This window comes from Triplophysa dalaica, chromosome 2 (genome assembly GCF_015846415.1).
Source record: "Triplophysa dalaica isolate WHDGS20190420 chromosome 2, ASM1584641v1, whole genome shotgun sequence".
Lineage (NCBI taxonomy): Eukaryota > Metazoa > Chordata > Actinopteri > Cypriniformes > Nemacheilidae > Triplophysa > Triplophysa dalaica.
In genome coordinates this window covers 27,529,074-27,537,640 of record NC_079543.1, presented here as the reverse complement: position 1 = coordinate 27,537,640, position 8,567 = coordinate 27,529,074, and the positions used below count along the sequence as shown (strand labels likewise).

General features: G+C 34.9%; 1 long non-coding RNA gene across 1 annotated transcript; it reads left to right on the top strand.

The window, feature by feature from the left end:
• The first annotated feature begins 7,321 nt into the window (after positions 1 to 7,321).
• On the top strand, positions 7,322 to 8,346 carry LOC130413782 (uncharacterized). Its single transcript, XR_008905537.1, has 3 exons — positions 7,322 to 7,476; positions 8,114 to 8,222; positions 8,311 to 8,346. It is a non-coding gene; the product is annotated as an uncharacterized LOC130413782 (long non-coding RNA).
• Positions 8,347 to 8,567: the final 221 nt, after the last annotated feature.

Here is an 8,567-nt window from a genome sequence, read left to right as displayed (position 1 = left end):
GAGATCAATTTGTCATATACAGGTATGTTTTGCTTCTTTATATATAGTATTATTTAAACATTATCTCATCTATCCTCAATGTGCAGTATGGGGGAGGGGCGGCAGTTCTCAAAATGGGTTTACAGGGGGGCACGACCAAAATGCAGGAAAACGAGCGAGTGTAGTATGGAAATATATAAGGAACAATGTGGTTATATGAAAATATAGAAGGAAATATATTCACTCTTTCACACTGCGCTGAACATTTAAGTTTGTTAAAGGTGCCTTTCCCCGCGATCCCATTTTTCAACCTTTAGTTAGTGCATAATGTTGGTGTTTGAACATAAATAATACCTGCAAAATGATAAAGCTCAAAGTGCAATGCCAAGCGAGATATTGTTTTTAACAGAATTCGCTTTTTAAGGACTACAGAGAACGGCTGGAATCGGACTACAGCCCTATACTTCCCGGGTACATGATGTCACTATTCCGAGTGCTCTTAATAACCTTTTTTTTGTGTAAAATTTTAATAAAATTCTTGGGCTTTTTCACTGAATTGTTTTTTATTGCACAGAGAGTACCGAAAAAGGTATATAGATGATCCGCAAAAAAGTTATGCCTGAGAATAAACAACAACTGCAAATCAATGATTCTTTATCAGATCAAGAGAGTTTACAGCCCTTTACATTCTTATACACCCAATCGGTTACACATTAAACAGCGTGCAAGAGGGCCTTTTTGAAGACACCCGAGGACACAAGGCGACTCGAGTATTAGGGTTAATTGGTTTGCATTATCGTCCTCTCAGGTGGCATTTATCTTTGTGGGAAACTTGTGGCATCTGTCCTTGTAGTACACAGCCGAACAAGGGTTTTAATGAAAACAATTAGCATGAAGGGCATCTAAGGAGAGGAGTTTAATCACAGAGGGGAATTAGTTATTAAAATCCCATTGTTTTCTAAACGGCGTAATAAGCCGGTCCAAATTCACCTGCTGATAAAGATCGAGTGGATTTCTGCTTCATTTGTGTGTCTGCTCATGGCCCGCTCCTTACGGATTCTTAAGTATGTATGTTGTTGTTTGACAAGCTAAAGTGTTGCGGTAAATTATGATAATTCGTTGGTTTATCGTAACGCGGGGCATAATTGCTACTGTGAAACTTCAAGGCTCCTCTCGGTTGCGTTGAGAATATCGAGCTGCATGCTCACATTATGGATGCACAAACAATTCAGAACAACTGCAGGAGACCGGCATGATGATACTGAAAAGTAACATCTTTAGGTTCCTTCCATGTCCTGAAAATGAATTGATCATTATTCAATAGATTTGGGGATACTGTGTTATGATATTGATATTTTTCACCTTTTAGAGAGTGTGTTAAAATCTTGGACATATGAAGACAACAGATCAGATAGGAGATGATAAATAAGGTGATGAGATGATATAAAAAAGATCAGACAAGATAAGATAAGATAAGATAAGATAAGTAAGATCAGATCAGATCAGATCAGATCAGATCAGATAAAATATACTAAACAAAAAATATAAAATGAAATGAATAAATTCAATAAAATAGCCTTTTAAAATAATTTCGTCACAGTCCTTCTAAAACCTTGGATGAGCAATTTCACTATTTTGCAGGAAATGGAAAAACATTGTACCTTTTAAATGATAAAACACTGTGTTGTCAAAGCTGACAAGCACTTGTGACAAACATAAAAGGGAGAATAACAATAATGATTTACGGGAAAATATAAAAACCACAAAATATGGAGATACAAGATTTGAGAACGACAGAAGCGATTTGTGAATGAGGGGGAAAAAAAATGCAAATGACATAAAAAGCCTATATTATCAGAATGATAATGCACTATATAATGATCTATAATAATCATAATGAGAGTGTTGATCATTTTCACAATAACATTGCAATTTTTTACTTTTTGTTGAAATTTCGTATTTATTTGTACAATCTGTTAAATACGTTTAGGTATAACCTGCTTATGCGGTAGTGACGGTGAAGTTTTGGGTTGGGATTCATTATTGCGTTTTGCTAAAAATAACATTGTACAAAATTCATACGTGTAAGCTTCACTTCCGAAAACTTAAGCAACGCTTCAAGGCTGGTCTGGACGAACTTCCTGTTTCAGTTTTTGAACACTTCACAAACGTGATTCACAAACAAAATTCAACGAACAGAACATTTACCGAAAGAAAGTGTAAAAATATATTTCAGATGTAATTAAATATGTACAATTTAAAAATAATATTGATAAAAATGAAACCAGAAGTGCTTCTGGACCAACGTTACATCTTGCAATAAACAAATAACAAATTTCCGTGAGATCAGGCTGAAACCGAAACACCTGCTGATAGTTTACTGGATAGTTTAATTTTTCCCATCCTTGATCTCATTAGAAGCCGAGACCTGGTAATTTCAAGACGTTAGGTTACCGTAGATCACGTCTGGGTCGAGAGAGTGAACACGGCGCTGGAAAATGAATTAAACAGTAACTGAGGTTAAAGATTCAATCTCTTAATGGATAATGTCTTCACGGCACTCTCGAGAGGAGCGCTCAACCTTAAATTGTTCCAGCGGTGCAGAAAAGCTTCTCTTAGATCTAAATCTAATTGGTCTGTCCACAATGACACTCCCCAGCAGCCATATACCGCACGTTTTACGGCATAGCCTGTCGCTATGGCAACCGCTTCAAATAAGAGAAATCAAGTTTGGCTCGCTTGATGAATTACCAATCCACATCGATCACGTTTATTGTTTAAGGGGCAGACGTTCATGCTAGACAGATTCAGAGGAAAAATACTGTAAAATGTGAGACGGTCTCTTTCGACAGCCATTCTAGGACCACAAAGTGAACTGAACCAATCTTATCATTTTCCCACCAATGTCTCATTGTGCCTTTATGTCTTTTTTCGGATCACAAAGGGAGTTGCGAGCAGTCTCATCTTGCATAAAAACAACAACATGAATGAATGATAGATCAGCTTCATAGTTACAGAAAACAAAACAGATTCTCAGCATCATAGATTATTCATGCCATCACAACCTGCTTTCCGCTCATTTATATCTGTAATGGTTCAGATTATGCCATAATCAATAAATATCGGCGACATGCAATGATGCAAGATGTCTCTCGGTTACATTTCATTTTTATCCTGAGGACTATCACTACATCTGCTTAACATGAACTGCAGACCTTTTAAAAATGATATCTGCGTGTTTCCAGTAAAGCGCTTTTGTAAGATGCACAATCTGCTCTTCCCGGTCCACTGTAAAATGAGGTATGTCATTGACTTTAACAAGGACGATTAGGTTTTTCCCGCCTCAGACCTCCATCAGTAACAATGAGAAATGAATCGGAGCTTCAAGCGCTTTGTAAATGAATCCCTGTGTCATAATTGCTTTGACTCTTGTTGAAGAAATCAGCTCTTAATTTATCATCGCTGGAGGATTCGGGTTGAGGGACAGTAAGTATTTGGTGTAAAGTGGGTCTGACTTCAGGCACTCGCTTAACTTTGTTAAAGTGGACATTTTAAGGTTTTAAAAATGTTTTAGAGATGACGTGTGAAACTTGTTGAGAGGAACAGATGAAGATCGAAAGGGATTAATGTGTTGACATTTCTCATAAATAATCAAAATGTAAAAACCACACAGAATCAGTGCAGACAATGATATTGCGTTAGTTAAAAAATACATGTTTATGAACTTTTTTGGGGAAAACCCAATAAATAATGACGAGAAAAAAAATTCATGGCCAATCATACAAAAAAATGTTTACGCATTTGTTTGCTTATATTTTGTTCCCAATCAAGCTGCACAATCCACATACAGAATGGTGCCATATGTTCTGTTGTCTATTAGAGTTCTTGCATGCGCTTTTAATACCTCCGGGTACATTTGAACATAAAAAGATATTTCATGAAATATATGTTAATTGCTTAATGTTAAACGGTATTAAAAGGTGCTAACTAGAAAATGTGAACACAGGGGCGAGTGCTTTCACAGACAAATCTCTGCAGGTAAAGTGAGAAACGGTAAAATCCACTGAGCATAGCAACAATTAAAAGTTAAGTTAGACTTTATAATAAAAGTCTTGCTTCAAGTTTAATTCAGTTTTATAAATCTCATATCCAGCAATGATGGTCCGTGAGGGATCTGCTGTAATAAATGAACACAGAAAACACAGTAAAAAAACTCAATGTGCGAAATATGTGCGAAAACTGCCATGTTGAAGTGTTATCAGTGGTTTTATGCGTCTCTTTAAGTGCTTTATAAAAAGTTCATCCAACAATAAAAGGCAGTCCTCATTTATTTACTGTCATGTTGATTCGACTATTTCGTCAGTGGAAAACAAAAGATGATATTTTGAGAAATGTCTCTGTGGTTTTGTTCATACAATGGAAGTCAAAGAGGTTCAATGTCGTTGTTACCAACATTCTTCAAAATATTTTTTTGTGTTCTGATGTAAAAAGAAAGTCATACAGGTTTGGAATGACATGAGAGTGGATAAAGGGTTTCATTATTTTATAACAGAACAGTAACCGTGTTTATCGTTTGTATTGCCATAATTTTACACAAACACCATGGGTTAACTAAGTTTTATAAACTGATAAGCTGTTTTCTCTAAAAAAAAATGTGACAGGAATTTCAAGTGAAACAATTTACATTAAAACGTTGAGTAAATTCTGAAACTGGGAAATCAATAAAATATATAGTTTAAAATGAGTAAATGTAACTAAAACAATTAAGTAAATCTGTGTAGCTCAAATATTTCTATTAGAATTAACCAAAAAAATTAAGTGTATATTAAAAATAGAATAAAATTATATTTATCCTTTTTTCATCAATTAAAATAACATAATATATGTAATTTTTAGAGTAATTAACTGTTGGATTTTTTTAATCATTTTTTTATATGTCCCACTAAAAAATCAGTTACATGATTTTAAAAGATATTATAGCTGTTTATTTTTGTGATATTTACTTAACTCACAAACTATTTTTTAGAGTGTATGAGTAATCCACGATCCTGTCGATCTGCTTCAAAAGAATCATAAACATCAACAACATCTACAGACATCACAGACTGACTGAAATAAATATACTCATTAAATCATATTTTTTCAATTTGATTGCCTGCAAGAAACTCCAGGGACAAGAAAATACAGTCTTTTTGTGACGGTCTAAATGACATCTGTGTAGCAGCAGATATTTCAATGCAATATCCTTTTATGAAAGACTATTATTATTATTGTATATACACACACATGAAATATGATATTAGTCTCTTAAGATAAAGACAAATAAAACAATGGTGCTCATAAGTGTGCAAACTCTTTTAAAATATTCTCTGGATCAACTGTTTCCATCTCTGTAACCCCCCAAACACCACCACGTTTCCCATTTTCTCATTTCTACCCAACCCTGATATTTACAGAGATCGAAGCCCTTATCCCTGAAAACAGCAGCTCATGATTTCTATAACACATCACAAAACTAGGATCCTCTCAGGTGCACATCATTATAATTGAAACTTCCAGTCATAACAGAGAAAAAAATGGTTTTCAAAATGAAAGCTTTACATCTCATATCATGGGTTGCATTTTGTCTATACAAGAAGTATTTTTCATATGTTATATTTCACATTGCTAGTCAGACATTAACACACTTGAAATGTTTTTTTATGATCTCATAAACTTAATCATACATCTTTGAAAACAGAATTGTTGGCTATTGATTCATGTAAAGGAGCCCGACAGTAAACATGGTAACCTGCTCATAGCATTTTTCCAAATTTTATAATATGGAAAACGTTATACTTTTTTCATATTTCATAGTTTGAGTTTTTCTTATGAGAGTCATTTGAACATATTGTACAGTCTATATAATTCATGCTAAATGTTTTTGTACCATATTGTGTTTCCTTCATAATGTGTGAAAAATGAAAGTAAACCGTACTTTGATTATTAGTAGAACAAATTGCTTTTATCATATTTACATGTATTTATTCAGGAGGTGTTTTCCGGCATCATTCAGAAAGATGAAGTCATAAATCTTGCGAGGACGATATTAGCTGCACTGCATTAAACACCTCACAAATGTACAGCGATGTTTAACCGCCTGAAAGAAACAGATGGAGAATATTCTGAATGATAAGAGAGTTCAAACGAATGTGATTATGAATTGTGTTCAAACAGACAAAGTTTACCCAAAGTAATAAAATATACAAGTTTTAATGTAACTGAATTTGTTTGCTAGTTGTTTGAAGTGTCAGTGAATTTTTTCTGGGAACACACTTTTTTTTATTGGAACATATTACTTTTCTGACGTATTAATGAGCAAAACACAGTACTTTATAAATGTCCTCAAATATATTTGAGTTACTCCTTAAAAATGTAAATAGAGGTCCTTTTCAGTTTTTAAACTGCTAAATAATATTTCTGAATAAAGAATAATGGTTGTATGGAAACAGATACTAGTCAGAGATTTACACATTATTTATAACGAGATTGTCTCATTATTTTGAACAAATTTGAATTTATAAAACAAAACGCGTGGAAAAGAGAGAGCATTACTTCATGTTAGAAAGTAACACAAAAGTAGCACAACGCACAACTTTCAATAAAATGTAACGTTACCAAACTTTTTAGGAACTAATCCAAAATTGTAACTTTTAAAATGAAAGAGATTTAAATCTAGATACTGAGAGTTTTGACAATATTCTGAGGTGCAGAATGACATCACAAAAAACGTTGATCCTTTTGGTGGAAGTGAGAGACTCCATCAATATAAATATATACATGCATATGAAGGACTTGATAGGATGAATAACAGTAGCACAGAGGCAGCCGTTTTAACTTTCCTTGAAGTTGAAAGGAGATTAAAAGTGTTAACTTGCCTGACACTATTTTGTAGCTTTTGGTGATGGTTTGGGACGGTGCTGTGAGATATCAATGTCAATGTCAGCGTCAGCTAACAAAGCGCGAGGCTTAATGAACCTATAAGCACATTGAGATTCTCCAACAGAAGGACGAGTGAATCACCACCCGTGCGGAGCTTGGGCTAAAGAGAACCAGCTCTCAATAGGAAATCAATATTGATGTTGTCAATTACAGGAGCGCTTAAAAAGCAAATGAGCTTTCCAAACTGTCATTTTATCTGGATAGCTGGTGGATCAGAGAAGAGTCTGAGACTAAGAATGGAACGGGTGAGAAAGTGTTGGATAATATGATGTGTGCGTTTCCCAACTATGGTCGCAAGTTCCGTCGCTCCAACATATTCCCGAAACAATGAGAAGGGTCTGGCTGCAGACCAGATGCACTCTCAGGCTAGATGCACTGTCAGCGGCGCATGCGCACTCCGACACATGCACTGTCAGCGGCGCATGCGCACTCCGACACATGCAGTCTCAGCCGCGCATGCGCATTACATCAAACTGTCAGACACGTGTGTGAATTAAATGCACCTACAGGCCAATTGTAAGTATATTTATTAAATATTCCATTCCATTCCATTTTCTACCGCTTATCCGAACTACCTCGGGTCACGGGGAGCCTGCGCCTATCTCAGGAGTCATCGGGCATCAAGGCAGGATACACCCTGGATGGAGTGCCAACCCATCACAGGGCACACACACTCACTCATTTATTAAATATTCAATTTATCTATTTATTTATTCTCAAACAAGATTAAGTCGAAGTAAAAGTGTTATTATGAATTATTTGACAAATGTAATCGAAAACGTTCTTTAACATTATCAGACGAATGTTGTAAGTATATTGATTTCATTCATACAGTATTAGATATATATTAAAACAATACTTTTACATCTAAGATAATGTTTTCGAAAACTAACTTAATCCTTATAATTAATGGTAGATATACCGCATCTATGATACTTGGGTAACGATACATGTTCTTCATACAGTAATTTATTGAAGAACTAACGTTATCTAAATTAATTTTGTAGCGTTGCTTGACAACTCACAGGAAAGTTTGTAGGTGACCTGCACTTTATAGTTATTTTTTAGACAATGTGTGGAATTGTTTGTATTTTGAATATTTAAAGCTTTTATGAGAAAGGATTAATCTTAAAATTCAATCACTATTTTCCAGGCATGGAAAATTGTTTGCTCACTATACTGAGGAGTCCAAAGCCTTCCTTAGTGGTGATCAGCAGCCTGTATATAGGTTGCAAAAAAGGAAGGTGGAAGAAATCTCTCAGGTAAAAGCATATACTAATCATAAGGTTAAAAATGGCATGTTGTCATGACTAACTTGGTAAACTTGTGCTGTATTTTCTCCCCTAACAGGAAGAGCCTTTTGACGGACAGGTAACTTCTCAGGTAACTCCTCAGGAAAATTACCAGCAACCTTAAAAAGGTAGTTGTAAAGGTAACAAAAATGTATATTTGCTTTTTAGGTAGATGAAACCATTCTATTCAACTGTGAGTTTGCATCGGAGAAGCAGGTGGTTCAGTCTCCACGAAAAGTAGGTTTTGTTAGAGAGGTTGTGGCCGTTAATGTTCAGCATATTTTTATTTATCATCTCCTGCATTGTTGTTTCTTA